Source organism: Panthera pardus, unplaced genomic scaffold (genome assembly GCF_024362965.1).
Source record: "Panthera pardus isolate Hobbes unplaced genomic scaffold, ASM2436296v1 HiC_scaffold_25, whole genome shotgun sequence".
Lineage (NCBI taxonomy): Eukaryota > Metazoa > Chordata > Mammalia > Carnivora > Felidae > Panthera > Panthera pardus.
This window is the reverse complement of record NW_026526821.1, coordinates 57,560,425-57,576,541: the sequence shown is the minus strand read 5'-3', so window position 1 is coordinate 57,576,541 and position 16,117 is coordinate 57,560,425. Positions and strand designations below refer to the sequence as shown.

At 42.6% G+C, this 16,117-nt stretch overlaps 1 protein-coding gene across 6 annotated transcripts in view; it reads left to right on the top strand.

Annotated features, from left to right (window-relative positions):
• Positions 1-1,227: 1,227 nt before the first annotated feature.
• Positions 1,228-16,117, top strand: part of IL1R1 (interleukin 1 receptor type 1) — a 78,523-nt gene continuing 63,633 nt past the window's right edge. For 3 of the 6 annotated variants that reach the window (XM_019428538.2, XM_019428537.2, XM_019428534.2), the window contains exons 1-2: positions 1,237-1,567; positions 1,713-1,810. The gene's annotated coding sequence lies outside the window, so the exon portion shown is untranslated. Of the gene's footprint in view, positions 1,568-1,712; positions 1,811-16,117 lie in introns of all 6 variants that reach the window. The other 3 variants (XM_019428540.2, XM_019428539.2, XM_019428535.2) reach the window with 3 other exon arrangements.

Sequence of the window (16,117 nt, the reverse complement as noted above, 5' to 3'; positions counted from 1 at the left end):
AAGACACAGGTTCAGAGCAAGAAGAATCACCCCAGGATGCAGTGGCGGGGGGGGGGGGGATGCTTGAGTGAATGGTGGTAAAGATCAGAAGTCTGGGGGTGGGGCAATGGGGAGGGTTGGAAACGTGCATGTGGGTGTCATCACATTCGCAAAGATAAGAGATGGTGGTAGGGTGGTGGCTGCCCAGCATGGGCAAGCCAGGCTTTGAACAGTGTCTTCTCGAGTCAGTGGGTGGCCATCCAGATGGGCACGAGGCGTTCTTGTGAGGGCAGTGGGAATGAGGCAGAAAGATGTGTTGAGGCCAGCTGATGGCCAGAAGGAGAGGTTTGGCTATGCCGCAGACTTTACTTTTCAAGTTTATTTATTTATTTGTTTCTTTGTTTATGTATCTTGAGGGGCAGAGAGAGAGGGAGAGAGAGACTCCCAAGCAGGCCCGGTGCTGGCAGCACAGAGCCCAACACAGGGCTGGAACTCATGAAACTGTGAGATCATGACTGGAGCCAAAACCGAGAGTCAGACGCTCAACCAGCTGAGCCACCCAGGTGCCCCTTTGCTGCAGATACGTGAGCAGCACTGTGAAAAGCTGGACCCTATGTCATGTTGAGAACATGAATGCCGGGTGTAGAAGGGGTCAAAGGAGAGAGGGAGGAAAGAGGTAACCGGACAGACAGCACCATCTCTCCTGGATAGACGCGACCGCTTCTGGAGGAAGGCAGAGATTCTGGCTACACACAGCCCTCATCTCCCCTCACCCTCCCTGCCTGCCACTGTCCCAGCATCCAGACACCCTGTGCTGGAGGGTGATCAGTGGGCCTCCCACCTCTAGGACGCTGAGGAGAGAGGCTGGCGGTGTTCCCAGGGCATGTGGCAGAGGCACAAAGAGACGCTGGGGCTGAAAGATAAAGAGAACTGAATGAAAGGTCCTTCAGGCTCACGTTTGTGGATATTGTTCTAAGAAGGATTGGGAGGACAGCAACCAAGGGAGAGGGTAGGACACCCCAGTCCCCGTCTTGACTCGGGGGATGACGGGACCTGTGGTAGGCTGGACATGCGGGCAAGGCTTGTCTAGGTCTAACGCAAAGTCACATGAGGACAGAGACACAGGCTTGTGAAGTGTTCGAGGTGAATGTGAAATAAAGTGTGTGGGTATTTCGTAAGGGTTTGGCACGTTTTCGGAATGATTCTGGCAGTCTGCCCAGCTCTGAGTTTCCTGTTCGTAGCTCCCCAAATGTGTCACTGCCGAGGATTAAAGCCCCTGTAGGCTCTGACACACACATCACTCAGAGTATTTCTCCTTTCTTTTAGCCTCAGTACCACTGGGTCGGCCGACAAGATGTGAGGTACCCTCTGGTGCTGCACGAACCAGATCCAAAGCTCTTCGGAGAGAGAAAAGAGGAATTAGCAAGTCTATTCAGGGCTGACATCAAAATGCACTTTTGTTTTTAATAACCAACTGCGACTCAGCTGACTTATTTGGGGGAAGAAGCCCTGTGGGCTTACCCTTGGAGTCACCACCTCCTGTGAGGCCAGCCATCCCCAAATGTCCCTACGATGAAGAAAGGACATGGTAAGATGATTAATTGCACTTCTGGTTTTTGTTCCCGTATTTTTTCCTCTTTTTCTTTTTGCTTACTTACACATTGAGAAAGTATTTAGGAGGAACAAATGGAATTTGATAAAACTGATAATGTTATGCTGTTTGTTGAAAACAGGATTTTTAAGGATTTCTTGGAGTTATATGGCTCTGTTGTAGCCATATTTGACCTAGAGATGTGTCTGTGAGTCATATGAAGAGGTCACCTATGATAAGGTATGTTTTACTGTCTGGAAGATTAACGATGAGTGATATGGGAAATATATGCTACTTATAAACCGTAAATAGTTGCATGAATTTGGGTAAATTGTGAGGTTTAAGGGACGGGTATTATAAATGAGAAACTTTAAAAAACATTGTTGTTGATGTTAGAATTAAGACTTATTTCATCACTTTCCATTAAGTTTTGTCAGTTTTAGAGGGGCACAACCTGGGCCAATGTTTGACTGAAGGCCTTGCATTACTATTAACAGACATCCATTGGTTGCATTTAATGTTATAATGTATTGTATTAGCAACACTTGCAGGAGCTTCCTCCAGTAAGGGCTCAAAATGTAATCTTAAAAGCGCAACCATTTTTTTCAGAGGCCTTACGAATGTTACACCCACAGCTGTAAGGAAGACCTTACACTCTCAGAGATTAGAAACATCCCCCGGTATTTCTTCATTGGACGTCCTTGACTTCCATAATACTAGCAGTAGCATTATTGTGGGAAAGAATAAGAAAATGGGATAGAATCTGGAAGATTAAAGAGAAATGAGAACACCAGGAGGAGAGCAAAATGAGGTTTACTGTTCAATTCAATTCAATTCAATTCAATTCAATTCAATTCAATTCACGACTCTTTGCTCTTAAGCAAACTGCTAGTAGGTACTGTGGTGAGGAAGGATGTTTTCAGAAGGTGCAGCTGATGACCAGCTGGTTTGTGAATCAGGCGACCCACTCACGGGTGGCTGGAGACCACCAAATGTGCTGGAGGCCAAGGAAGGATCTGTGCTTGCTGGAAACGTGTGAATCTGCTGGGGACAGGAAGGAGATAATGCTTCCTAGAAAGAGCAGGGAGTGCTTCTTGAGGTGATTTAAACCTTCCTGATCCTGGTGATGAACTTCAAGAGATACTTAGGGCCTTTCTCAAGGCCACATGCAGGGGTTAGTCTTCTATCCCTCAACCCCTTCTGGGCACATGCCTGTTTGCTTACTTAGGAGAAAACCTTGCCAGGCATGGTTGAGGAATGGCTGAGATTCACTTCTAAAATGTGCCCTTGCAAAATTGGCAAATCGACACGCATCGCCCATGCTCACTGTCAGATACAGAATAAAGGACATAGATCAAGAAAAAAGATAAAAGATAAAAACCTGTCACTGTGTGAATAATGCTGTTAACATTTTGGTGCGTATGTTTTTTCCCCGATTGCATTTGCATTTAAAAGAAAAACATCCTTGTACTGTACCTGCTGGTTTATTACCTGATTTTCCCTTTGGGGAATATATTGTGATCATCTCGCCATGCTAATGAATTTCTTTCTACAAAAGTTGTTTGATCACATTATATACAGAATTTAGAAATCATGTTGGTAGATATTTGATTGTTTTCTTTTTTATTATTAACCTTACAAGACTGATGTACTCACTAACCTTTCTATCTCTTCCTGATTGTTTCCTTGGACTGTCTTCCCCAGAGGGAACACCATGGGGTCAAAGGGCATGAGCATTTTTGAAGCTCTTGGTCCCTGCTACGAAATTAATCTAGGAAGGTGCTATTCATGTATATGCCCTCCAGTTCTGTACAGATACCATTTCCCCCACACTTTCACTAACACTGGGGTTTGCCTTTTTTTTTTTTTTAAATGCGCTTGCTAATCTAATAACTGGCAAAGGCTATTTTGTGGTCTTGATTTGCTTTAAGAAAACCCTTTGTAAGTCCTTTTGGCTTCCTATTCTGCCCCTTTGGGTTCAGTCTCTTCTTGTCTTTTTGGTTATCAAAGCAATCATTTCTTACAGTAACTTATGCCAACCTAATTTCTGGGGACTTTGACCTCATTTGATGTCACTCAGAAGGTAGACTGAGATGTGGGGAATCAGAAGCTTTTGCTCTGAATTGCCACCATTTGAACAACCCAGGGCAAAACTCAGTCTTTATGATTTTACTTCCTTTTTGTCTATAAATTAAAAAAAATTTTTTAAATCTTTATTTATTTTTGAGAGGGAGAAAGAGACAGAGTGCAAGCAGGGGAGGGACAGAGAGAGAAGGAGACACAGAATCCAAAGCAGACTCTGGGCTCTGAGCTGTCAGCACAGACCCCAATGCGGGGGCTTGAACACGTGAAACGCGAGTTCATGGCCTAAGCTGAAATCAGACGCTCAACCGATTGAGTCACCCAGCAGCCCCTCCGTTTTGTCTATAAAGTTCAAAAGTAAGGACTGACTTTTCATCCCACCATATGATTGTATTGGGAACATGGAGAGATGAGACAGAGGAAAGTTTTTTGAATAGAAAAAAAGGAAGAAATACAAAATGGTACTATTATGATGGTTGTTTTGTTTATTTATATTCTTGCCTTATAAAGTATGTTGTTTTTGGAGAGCAGCATGCTGAAATTTTGGCAATGCGTTCTAATTCTAGACTTGGAAAGTGTGTGTGTTGAGAGTGTGCACACGTGTGTGTGTGTGTGTGTGTGTGTGTGTGTGTGTGTGTCTGTGTGTTGCAACATATTTCTTGGTTCTTGGATTCAGTCCTAGCATTTGGTATGTTCTAGCAGCATATGGACATACTTTAGATCGAAGATGGTTTCTATTTTGTTGCTTACTTATCTCACTTGAATGTAGGACAATGCACCATCCTTCTTATATTGCATTGTCATTGTCCACTTGCTTTGCTCAGTTCCCCCTTCTCAAAGGCGGGCCTTGTTTTATGTGCGTTTCTCTCTCTAGCACCTGGTCTGGGGGTCTGATACCTCGCGGTATCAGGCTCCACAAATGTTTCTTGAACGAGTCAACAGAAGGTAGCCAGGAACATTTTTACCCAACTCTGCCAGGAAAGGAATCACAGAAGAGTTTGGAAATGGTTTAATTTCATTTGGGTTGGTTTCCATTGTTATTGAGTAAACCTTTAAAGCTCTTAATGGGTATTAAGCAAATGAATACAAGCCAAGGGTAGAACCAGGAAAACGGAGATCATAGATTTGTAAGAGTAAGTCTCACAAATGGGCTTAGTGTGAGTATAAGAAGCTTTACAGGGGGTACAGAGTTTCACTCTGATCCTCAGCTCGGTGCTAGGCTATCAACATCAGAACCAAACTGATGCTTAGCAACGCTCTGAACTCGGTGCCGAATAAATAAAAATGAGGGCTAATACTTCATAAAGCACTTAACTATACGTGAGATCTAGTTCTAAGTGCTTTGTGTATAAGGTAGTCACTGTTATGATCTTATTCTGCAGATTAAGAAGCTGAAGGACAGAGAAGTGATTTGCTCAAAGTCAGTGCACAGCTGGGATTCATGATGCAGTCTTACTTAGAACCCACAGGTTGGTGAGGGTAGGATTGACTGAACCCTAGAGACGATGAATGGCACATAGATTTGGGACTGCTGACCCACCGATGATGTTTGTGCTGTCCAGTTGGCTACATAGCCACCGTTTACTGAGTTCCCACTAAGGAACACACACTGATCTGCATTCTTACATCATTATATCTCATCTTTTTCATAACATTGCAAAATTGGCATCATTATACATGCTCAGGGACCAAACCAACTCAGACTCTGAGAAGTTTGGCAAGTGGCCCAAAGGTGATGAGATGAGCTAGTGATGGGAGATCCCCATCAATCTATACCAAGTCCATTGAACTTCCTAGCCTCCATGCTACAGTGGTCTGGACAGTTGAGTGCTGATGTGGTGGATTCCTTGTCCAAAAGTGCCATGAGTCCCATGCTACATTTGAAGGTGTCGGGCTTGGAAACTCAGCCAGTTCATCCCCTCACTTGGGGATTGTGGGGAGGTGGGGTGCTCTGCCCTGTTCTCTCTGATTCTATGTAGGCCATTGTGAAATGGTACCTGGAGTTGATTTTCAGGCTGACATTCCCTAGCAGGATCATCCAATTTATCATCTCGGCCTAGACACGTTGAGTGTTTAATACATGGGGACACTTTCCCTAAACGTTCTATCCGTTGGGCCCCTAGTTCTGCACCAGGAATGTCCAAGAAATGTCTCCAAGGAAGCTAGAATGAAGTAAGGCAAGTACTAGCTTGGGAGAGGAGGCCCAGCTTTGTTTTCTCCTGGCAACTGACCTATCTTCTCTTCGTTTAGTTGTTCCAGTTATAAGATGGGGATAAGAATATAATTTAAAGTAGTATTTTATACAATTTTCTGTTGAACTTTTCAGTAAGATTTTGGAATTAGATTTTTTTCCCAACAAATAACATATAGTTTGTGTACTTTTGAATAGATAACACACAATTTAAAAGGGGTATCTAGTGAAGTCTTTCCTCTCTTTCCTTTTCTCGGACACCTCTTTCCCTCACTCTCACCAACAAGTAGCTAAACGAGGGTTAATAGTTTTTTTCCACCTTTCCCACACTGTATTAGTCAGGGTTCTTTAGAGAAACAGGGCCAGCAGGAGATACGTATATCAATCTCCTATTGGTTTTATATATAAAATTGGGCATGTAATTGGGATCCTGAGAGAGCGAGAGCGAGAGAGATTATAAAGTATTGGCTCACATGGTTATGGAGGCTGAGAAGTACTACCATCTGCCGTCAACAAGCTGTAGGCCCAGGAAAGCAGGTGGCATAGTTTTAAGGCCTAAGAGCTGTAGAGCCAAAGGTGTAGATTCTAGCCCAGGTCTGAAGGCCTGCGAACAAAAAGCATGGAGGGCAAGAGAAAACAGATGTCTCAGCTCAAGTAGAGCTGATTCAACTTTTCTCTGCCTCTTTGTTCTGTTGCGACCCCCAAGGAATTGGACGATGCTCATGCACACTGGGGAGAGCCATCTGCTTTATGAGTTCAAACACTAATCTCTTCCACAAGCACCTTCCCAGACACACCCAGACACAGTCTTTAACCAGCTATCTGGCTGTCCTGTGGCTCAGTCAAACCGACACATAAAATGAACCATCATGCACACTGATGGTGTACCCTCCTCTGCACCCTATTCCATATCTGCATCTAGTGAGGTGCATTTTTAACCTTTCAGTGGACTTTTAAGTTGCTTGCAGTCTTTTGCTATTACAACCAGTGTTGCAATGAATAAGAGCCTCACCTGTGTCATTTTGCAGAGGGGCAAACAAGCGTATTTATTGGCTAAATTCCTAGAAGTGGAATTACGGGTCAAAGACTATGTGCATTTGTGATTTTGTATGTATTTCAAAATTGCCCATCCACGTACCACCTACTTATGCCAATGAACACTTCCTCTGGAATACTGGAGAGAGTGTTTCCCCATGCACTTGTCAGCACAGTATGCCAGTCAACTGTTTTTTGTGTTTTTTTTTTGACATTTATTTATTTTTGAGAGACAGAGAGAGACAGAGCATGAGCGGGGGAGAGGCGGAGAGAGAGAGAGGGAGACAGAGAACCCGAAGTAGGCTCTGGGCTCTGAGCTGTCAGCACAGAGCCCAATCTGGGGCTTGAACCCACGAACCGTGAGATCATGACCTGAGTTGAAGTCGGACGCTTAACCAACTGAGCCACCCAGGCGCCCCCCACCAGTCAACTGGTTTTTATGAAACTTTTGTGATCTTTTGGAGGGAGAGGTTAACTCAGCTTGTTTTTAAATTTTTCATATCTCATGTCATGATGGAGGTTTCTTTTTTTAGACTTTATTTTTTAACAGCAGTTTTAGGTTCACAGCAGAATTGAGGGGAAGGTATAGCGATTTCCCATTTATGTTCTTCCCCCACACATGTATAGCTTTCCTCATTATCAGTATGCTCTCCCTTCCCAGAGTGGTGGATTTGTTACCATTGATGAACCGACACTGACACGTCGTTTTCACCCAAAGTCCATAGTTTACATTGGGGTTCACTTTCGCTGTTGTACTGTGGGTTAGATGAGTATATAATGACATGCACACATCACTGTGGTATCACACAGAGTATTTTCACTGCCCTAACGTCTTCGGTGTTCCACTTATTCATTCTCCCCGTCACCACCCGACAACCTGGGGCAACCACTGATCATTTACTGTCTTCGTAGTTTTGCCTTATTCAGAATGCTATATAGTTGGAATTAAGGAACAGATTGGCTTCTTTTACTTAGAAGTGAGCATTTAAGTTTTCTTTGTGTCTTTTCATGGCTTGATGGTTCATTTCCTTTTAGTGCTAAATAATATTCCACCATCTGGATGTACCAGCTTATTTATCCATGCACCTACTGAATAATATCTTGGTTGCTTCCAAATTTGGGCAATTATGATTAAAGCTGCTATAAATATCTATGTACAGGTTTTTGTGTGGATGTAAATTTTCAACTCTTTTATGTAAATACCGAGGGGCACAGTTTCTGGATTGTATGGTAAGTCTGTTTTGTAAGAAACTGCCGAACTATCTTCCAAAGTGGTTGTACCATTTTATATTCCCACCTGCAATGAATGAGAGTTCCTGTTGCTCTACTTCCTTGCCAGCATTTGTTGTTGTCAGTGTTCTGGATTTTGGCCATTCTAATAAGTATGTAGTGGTATTGAGATTGCTTTAAAAACTGTTTGTGATCATAAGTTTTGGTTTACTCAATGATTGTTTTTTTAGGCCTTGCTAGGTGTCTAGCCATGAGACACCATAGTGAGTGAGGGCAATCTGGCTGCTGCTTGCAAAGGCAGCACAAAAAAGCTGGGCAGCAGCACATCTACCAATAGTGATTAGCACCATGAAAGAGACAGACTGCTGCTAAGATGGTGACTGATGAGCCAAGATCTACATTAGCTTGGTGATGCAGGTCCTGGTGGAGGATGGCGGGGTCTGAGGCACACAGGTGGAGGGCAGAGGGTTCAGCACAGTAGAGCCCTGTTGAAGGAACAGAAGAAGACATGTATAGGGTTGGTCAAGTATGAGGGAGGGCGCTTGGAGATGAGCTTGGAGACGGGCAGGGGGCAGATCATGGTGGGCATTTGCGGCCATTGTTAGGAGATTGGCTTTTATTCTGAATTTCAGGTAGCCTTTAGTCATGGGCTGGAAAGATGGTGACAGAGTCTATAAAGTTTTACGCTGTAGACCATAATAGCTCATCTGGATAGTGGATGTCATGGGCAGAAGTCGTTGCATTTGCCACAAGAGACAGTGACATGGCTGACATGTGGAGAGCGTTGGCACCCAAGATACTTCACTCTTTTGCCCAGCCCTGAATTCCTGTGTGTGTGACAAGTGACAAAAGCTTTGCCCAAACAATGCCATGGAGATGTTCCACAAAAATACATTCTACCTCTCCCAGAAGTAAAACTCAGCTTATAAGGACTTTCTCCTTCATTATCTCACACCTCGCTGAATTAACTGGTTGTTTTCACAAATCACTGTTGCATTTCCAGTCTGGGCCAACCACTGTACTGGGTGCCCCCAGGAGGAAAAGGAAGAGGAAGTGGGAGGGAAAATAGAAAGCTTTAGAAAATGTGCAGCAGTTTACAGTCTGGCTTCTAGAGAATCAAATGTCAACAACCAAAAGGAAGGCAGGAAAGGAACAGCAAAAGGGCCCTGCACCTTTCAGCTTCCAGATAAAAACTCTGACCTCATGGTGTGGGCCATGTATGTGCTTCTCCCACATCCTTCTCTGGAGGTGCAGGTAGGGTTATCATTCTAACTTTAGAGGTGAAGAATAGAGAGCTTTCCTTAAGACCACTGAGTGAGCAAGGGGTGGAGCTGGGACTGTCCCCTGAGCACTGAGACCATGGCTTTCTGTACTCCATAATAAAGCAAATACCTAAGTTTTATTATCTGGGGAAGACCCTGAGGAGAGGTTTTCCCTCTACTATGCCTGCTTTTCCACCCTGGTCCTTCGGTTCCATTCTTATGGGGCTACTTTGCTCATGAGTTTGCGATGCTGGGAGGGCTCTGCAGAAGGGGTATGGATGGACTGTGCCCTTGGGTACCTGATGATGAGGCTCCAAGTTGAGAAGAGCCTCCATCTTGTAAAGAAACATAAGAGAACAAGACAAAGTATTGATGATTGGGGGGGGGGGGGCACTCAGGCCTGTCTGCATGGCACAACTGGTCATTTGTGGCCAGAGCAGAGTGGGGATTAATGTATGTGCATGGAGGGGCACCTGGAATGAAGACTCCATGAACTTTGGCCCTGAAGAGGTGTTAAGGGATGCAGGCTTCCATGGACATAGAACATCTGGATAGGAAATTGGAAGGCTGTAGGTCAGTTTCATAAGCTCAGGAAGCTTCTCCTCCTGGTCCTGGGAAAAGAGGGCAGGGTTTCCTTCTGAGAGGAAGGGACTCCTCAGGTGAATTCTAGGTGCTCAACCAACCCAGACAGAACTGTCCAGTTGAAAGCAACTTGGGGAAGGGACTGTCAAGTGATAATGATGGGTAAAAAAGGCAGCAAAAGGGATATATACCAAAAAGCAAAACAAAAAAAGTCCAGAAACATTATTTGTAAAATTTGAAATGTGTCTAAACATACTTGTTAAACATAGTTGAAATAAATATCTTAGGATTCCTAGATTTTTAGGCTTTTTAGTTTTCTTATATCTATGTTCAATCAGTCCATAACAATGGCATTATTTGCTTTAAAGACTGAAATTTCAGAAAGGATTTTAGCAAGTTTGATGTCTGAAGGCTTCAGACATTCTCGGGCTCAATGAATGAATAATGACATTGTTCTAGCATTAACTAGGTGATGGCATGTGTGTGTCTTTTGTGGATGTCTGCCTCTTTTTATAGTTTGAAGGGGTATTATTGGACACAACCATGCTTATAAATTATCCCGTCTTGTTTCTAAAGATACCAAACCTCTTGACAGTGAGCCCTTTCTTGGTTGAGTGTTGCTTTTGATGACCGTAGCCACTCAGTCAATTTTGCTGACAGCATATTCCAACATGGGTCACAAAACCAAAACATTCCAAAGCCATGAGTGCACCCCCCCAAAAAACTGATGTGGTTACCCTAACTCTATTCCCGGAGTTAGTGAGAGGGTAGAACTTGACTGGAAATCCTCAGGCAACTTTTCTTTTGTTATCTTTTGTTAGGTCTTTTGTTGTCTGTGATTTCGTTTGCCCACCTCTTGATCTCTTTGTTGTAGGCTGACTAGCCGCCACACTCTTCTGGAAATACCAACAATGTAGCACCCTCCTCCCCTGCCCCTGTCGGTCTCCTCCCCATGATTTCTGGGTGCTTCTCAGATATTACTTGTGTTCCTTACATGGATTTTATTATTTTTAATTTTTCCTGAAGGAGACAGAGACCCAGAGACAGCAAGTAGTTTCTCAAGATGTAGTGAATGATTAACAGGAGTCTAGATATAAACACATGTCTGCTGGAATCCCAACATTCTTTGTATTTTGTTGTACTGAAATGGTAAGAGAACTTGAAGAAGGGAAGCACTGGTTTATGGAATCATTCTTCTTCTTTTTTTTAAAAAAATTTTTTTAATGTTTTTGAGAGACAGAGAGAGACAGAGTATGAGTGGGGAAGGGGCAGAGAGAGGGAGACACAGAAACTGAAGCAGGCTCCAGGCTCCGAGCTGTCAGCACAGAGCCTGACGCGGGGCTCAAACTCACGAACTGCGAGATTGTGACCTGAGCCGAAGTCAGACGCTCAACCAACTAAGCCACCCAGGCGCCCCTGGAATCATTCTTCTTAAGGTGTAGTTGAAGTAGTCACATTTTTATGAGTGTTGATGTTTTTCAAAGTTTGTTCACATGAAGCACATGATTAAGGTTCCCTCTTTCCTCCTCTGATATGGATTTATCACCCAAATTGGCACATGTTATCTGTAAGCTAGTTTTTTAAAAAGGTATCATGTGCAAGGGTTATCTTCCACGCTCTGAAATAGTCAGTAGAAAATTTTTAAACTAAAATCAATCTAGATGAAATATACATAATAATAAGGTACAAATTAACTTGATAGATATTTCTCTGGAATGATTAAACAGACCCTGCCTGAAGTAGGTGGGAAAAACCTGATTTCACAAATAGTATCATCTGTCCATTAAAGAATAATCTGTATATCAAAAAAACAACAACTGATAACAAGTGTTGGCAAGATTGTAGAGAAAAGGGAAGCCTTGTGTACTGTTGGAGGGAATGTAAATTGGTTATGGTTACTACTGAACACGGTATGGAGGTTCCTCAAAAATTTAAAGGAGAACTACCATGTGATTGAGTCATCCCACATCTGGGTGTATATCTGAAGGAAGTAGAAACAGGATCTTGAGGAGATATCTGCACCCCCATGTTTACTACAGCATTATTCACAATAGCCAAGATACGGACACAACCTAAATATTTGTCAGCAGGTGAATGGATAAAGAATATGTGGTATATATATGCAATGAGATAATATTCAGCCACGAGAAAAGAAGGAAATCCTGCCTTTTGCAACAACATGGATGAAGCTTTAGGGCATTAGGCTAAGTGAAATAAGCCAGACAGAGAAAGAGAAATGCTATATGACATCACTTACATGTGAAGTCTACAAAAGCTAAACTCAGAGCAACAGAGTGGAGGAGTGTTGTTCTTAAAGGGAAATAGATTTTGATCAAAGGATAAAAACTTCCGGTTGTGAGATTAACACATTGGGATCTAATGTACAGCATGGCTATTAGAGCTAATATCATGCATTTGAAATTTGCTAAGAGCAGATCTTAAATGTTCTAACCATAAAAAAAGAAGTGGTAATTATGTGATGGGTTGGGGGTGTTAGCTTATGCTATGGTGGTAGTCATTTTGCAATATATAAATGCATCAGATCCACACCTTGTGCACCTTAAACTTACACAATGTTATACGCCAATCATATTGATATTCATGTACCTATACATATAATGTAGCTGGCAATGCAAAGATTCGAGGGATTTCTTTCCTAGAAGGAAAATACGTGGTTATAATCACTGGTGATAGAACGTGTACTTAGACTTAGTTGACTTGAAAAATCTCATGTGAACTTACCATGACTACCTCTTTTTAATAAATTTCCCTCAAGATTTAAGCATTTCTCTAGATTAATATGGTGGGTTACTGAGCTGACTCGTAAGGAGAAGGGGAGGTTCCATTTTTGCTATTGTAATAATGTGGGAAATTACACGCAACATCATTCACCATGCTTGAATATTTATCATCAACCTCAAATTCTAAGTTTTATTTAACAGCAAGATTAGAGTTCTAAACTTCTTTTTCCCAGTTGAAACCTTTAATAACTTTGGTATGACAGTGTGACAAGTGTACAGAAACTACATCCACAGGAAAGCGAAAAATGCTACGGGGAGGGGTGGTGGAGACAGGTACTTCCTTTGGTCTGGAACTGATGTATTGATGTCCAGATTATAAATTACTGTTCTAGGGAAACCTGCTGTGTGTGACTAAGTCCCTGAGGCTCAACTCTCTTTCTTTGCCTGGCCACAGTAGGCTGGGTCCATGTAGAAAACAGGTTTTGCTGTGTTAGTGAACCATGCAGTTCTGTGCAAATTGGATATACGTCTGCTGAATAGGATCATCCTCTATGGTCTAGGCCAGTGGTCGTCAATCCTGGCTGTGTATCTGAATCACCTGGGAAGTTTTAAAACATGCTGATGCCTGGGTCCCACCATCAGAAGTTCTCATGTGATTGGTCTGGGACACAGCATCAGCACAGGGATTTTTAAAAGCTTGCGAGGTGATTATACCATGCCACTGGTATAATGTGGGTTGAGAACCACTGACCTGGGATGTAGACAGCCATAAATTCAGTAAATTACCTGAGCAAACAAGAAGCTGGCTGGAGCAAGGCTGTCCAGAGCGATTGCCACATCCTGCCTGCTGGGGGAATTTACATCCATTTCCCAGAAAACCTTGTCCCTAGAAGTTACCAAAGGCTCTCCATCCCATCAGTGTGGGTGGAATTTTCTAAGGCACGGTGGGCATTAGTCGTGTAAATGTAGCCACTGTGTACTTATTTGGCAAAGATTCACATGTCTGCTCTGTTCAAGCTATAGTCAGAGAAAGAGCCTACTTTTAAGAACTTGAGTATCAGGGCAGTGAAGAACTCGTCCAGAACGAAGTTGGGGTTGCCAGTGCCATCAGAGAGGGGGAGGTGAAGCCAAGGGTTCAGAGGAGGGGAGAGAATCCCCCCTGGTTGGAGGAGTGGGGAGGAAGGCATGAGCTGGAGGAGGAAGAGTGACTTTCTCTGTGGAAGGAAAGAGGTAGCGACTGGGGAAGTTGGCGAGGAGGCAAACACTTGCAAAAGCTAGAGTCCAGGGAGACCCGGGCGGGTGTAGGACCCACAATGGAGTGGTCTGGCCTCATCCCAGCTGCAGTGGGGGCCCCTGTGTGGCAGACTTTGACTGCCAACGTTGAAGCAAAGAGTGAGTAGGGACTTGCCTAGTACTATTTATTCAGCTAATGTGGATGGTTCAGAAGAAAAGTGTGTTTTGGTCTAAGCATCTGTTTTGATAAGGTGGAAAAGAAGTCCACATAGGTTACCCAGTTTTGCACTGGCAAGGTAAGTGTATTGCATTTGGTGGTTCAGACTCTTCTAATTGCCTTTTCTTGAACTGCTAAAGCTTCCTTTGTTCTTCCCCAGTTCTCCTGAGGAAAACACTTAAGAACTTCCCCCTCCTCCCCCACACACAGGATCTTGTCTAAAGTAGTAACAGTGAAACTCTGAATATGAGATGATTAGGTGCAGCCATTAAGAGGTTTGATGGTTTGCACAGTCTTTACTTAACAATTTGGGGCCATATTGACTCTTAAGTAAATATGGCAACTGCTTTTCTTTTTCTTCTTCTTCTTTTCAAAATACAAAAACAAACTTCAAAAGTAAGGCAGATTTTGGAATAAATGGGCAACGTACTTCTGCAAATGATGTTTCTGGATTAATTTTATTGCATCTGAATGCTCTTTAGTGTATTTGGGGAATTTTATTAATAAGAAAGTCTAAGTGCTGCTAGTGAGTCAGCCTCTGAGACATCAGTACTCCTATAGTTGAGATCACTTTGTGTGAGTCTGACTTTAAAGCATCAAAAAGTATTTAATGAGTTCTCTGCACTGGGTTAGGCGCATTGGAGGATACAAAAAGATAAAATGAAAATAAAAATAAAAATAAAAATAAAAATAAAAAATAAATAAAATAAAATAAAATAAAATAATAAAATAAAATGAGGAGGAAGGACATTGTCCCCAAAACCTCTGGGTTTGCTTTTTTTGTCCCTTTTGCACAGTCGAAGAAACAGGGCAAATTGGGAAATCATGGCAGCAGACTTTCGACACTTGATCCTAATATGTTCACGATCAGGCTACATTTTTCTAAATAAAATTTGCACATCTATAGTTTCTTAGTTCTGCTTCTTACTGTTCTCATGTTAATTTATTATCCCACTGCAATATGTGTTTGACCCGGTTTGAAAGAATCTAGTGATAAGTGGGGAAGGAAAAAAAAAACCTTTAAAAAAAGGTTTAAACCTTTAAAAAGGTTTAAAAAAAAAACACCCTCAAAATGGCTTAAAAAATCTTTAAAAAGTCTTTAAAAAGATTATGCTTATTTCCCTATGAATCTTAGGTGCGTGACAAAGTAAATGTTAACAAGTCTTAGTTTTAACGTCTTGGTTTTAAATGTTGGGCAGTGTCATCCCATATCCACATCTTTTCTCATCACACCACATGTCCAATTTGGGATGGGGAAGAGGTCCTTACTCTACACTTGAAATCCTAATACTTTCTCTGCCCACCTTTGGGGGACCACAAATAGCAATGCCAACCACCTACCATATGCCAAGTATCACAATAAACACTTTTATCTGTGTGTTTGCCATTCTGGAAAGGTGACAGAGGGGGCATGAGACTGATGAAGCAAATTTGGAAATAGTAGAGCTGGAGGCACCTTGGCCTCTTCTGTGAGTTAATGCTGTTTGTGGCGTTGTCGCGCATGGATGTTTCTTGCTTAGCTCTCTTGTTGACATCACAAAATCAAGTGATTGCGTATATTACTGTTAGTTATCTCCGACTTCTCAGATCATTAAACAGCCTCCAACATCTCTCTTCAGTTACTTCTGTACTCAGATTGCTGCCTTTGGGTCTCTATCCTATCTTTCTTCTGGCACGTTCCTGGCATGTTTCTTCTGGCATGTTATTTTTATCAGTAGATTAATCTCACCTTGTAACTCAAGGACTCAAGACAGCTTATTGCTTATTTAAATGTGTGTCCAAGTCTGTATGGCCCCTTGGGGATGTGTCATATGGGCTTCTCAGAAATGGCGTTTGTGGGTGGGGGACACTGCTGGGCAGAAAATATTTATTTTGTTCCGAGCACTTGAGTTTCAAAAGTTATATTCTCACTTATTAAGACTTTGGAGGAGTGCCAAAGCTGCTACCTCCTGAGAATTTTCCACCAAAATCAGT